We start from the raw sequence: 1,696 nt of genomic DNA on the forward strand, positions 1-1,696 counted from the left end.
CACATGAACACTACAGACTTTAATATTACAATCAATCAAAAACCACATGATTTCATGTGGAAAGTCACATGATTCCACATGAAATTTCAGATGTAAAATCATGTGAAAACGTGTTTTTGGAACACTTCATATGTGATCACGTTTTCAGATGTGTAGTTTCATTTTATCACATGTTGCTTTACATGTTGTCACAAGTGATCACATAAGATAATGTGATCACATGAAAACATGTACTTTTGGAACACTTCCACGTGTTCACATGTGAAATTCATGTGTTTTTTCAATAAGGGAGTGGCCGTAAATTTTCCTCGTGTTTTGCTTGTCTCCAACACCTCTTGTTGCTATGTACTTCCCTTGCGTTTGGCTGGTTCCTTCATAGCATATTGACTGGGCTGAGACAGTTGCTCAGTGACTGCATGTAATGTGATCACTGTTTTGTCTGTCTATTGCCCTGTGATAAAACCATTTCACAGCTCCTCTGCCTCAGAGGAGGGACTGAGCGTGAATAGTCCAGTTTATTGAACACTACACTAACAGAGCCTTGAGGTGTTGACCACATGCTACCCATTGTTTGACTGGGTTTAACGACTGCATAGAGGTATCTCGCCTTTTGGCCATATGATCAACATAGACTGCTAACTGATTAACTCTAGCATGCAGAGATTTGGTGCTTATCTTTCACTACACAATGGAAGCCTGGGAAATAACATGTTGATCACAGGTGTCTTACTTCACTCACACCAATGTGCCATTTTAAGTGATTTTGGCAATAACAATCAATATGTAAAGTCACCATCTTTTGGGTGGAGGCAGATGGGTTTCTACTCTTTGGGACTGTTGTTGTTGTTTCTCTGTAAATGTGATGAGTGAGGAGCAATCATAACAGCAGCAGGCTCTGGGCAGGTGATTGCGTTTGCTATTGATTAGGAAGCTACAGAGAGAGGAGAGAGAGAGCGTGGCACGTTTGTTAGATTTCTCATTAGTGAAGAAGAACAAGTGTTGCCTTGCCAACAGTTTGCTTTGGAAATCTGTGCAGCTTGAGTGGGACATTTGTTTGTCTTTACTGCAAATAAATATAGAAAGATTTGTTATGTGGAAATAACATTCAAAAAAGGATCAGCCAAAAACATGATGTTGATGGCTTATTTTATGTAAGAAAGGAGTACCATTACTACTGCTATTAGCAACGTGCATGCCCATCATAATCATCACAATTACACAACCATCATCATCACCATCAATAATATCCAACGTAGCTCAGTGGGTGTGTTGTTTGTCTATTGACCTACATCCGCCCATGTGCTGCCCGTGTGCTGCTCGTGTACTGCTCGTGTGTCTATGAATGAGAACACTGGCCTACATTTCCCCTGGTCCTCTTCCCCACAGTGACTCAACAACTTACATATACACAGCAGGCGAAACTAAGTGGTGCAGTGGGCGAGACCACTGGGCACCTGGCCTACACATTCAAAGGGCACAGATCCCTCATGGCTGGCATAGCAAACATACATTTCTGACACCTGTACCTGTTTTGAGTTTTTACTAAACCCCCTCCTGAATACCCAGATGCTGTCCCTGTCTTCTTTATCTTTATCTTTCCTCTCGCTCTCACCTTCTCTCCGGAGGTGTTATGTGTTCATTGGTTTGGTCTGTATCTGTGTGCATTTTGTCTGTGTATGACAAAACCCAGCTTGAC

The sequence above is a fragment of the Salvelinus alpinus genome, chromosome 16, assembly GCF_045679555.1.
Source record: "Salvelinus alpinus chromosome 16, SLU_Salpinus.1, whole genome shotgun sequence".
NCBI classification, from domain to species: domain Eukaryota; kingdom Metazoa; phylum Chordata; class Actinopteri; order Salmoniformes; family Salmonidae; genus Salvelinus; species Salvelinus alpinus.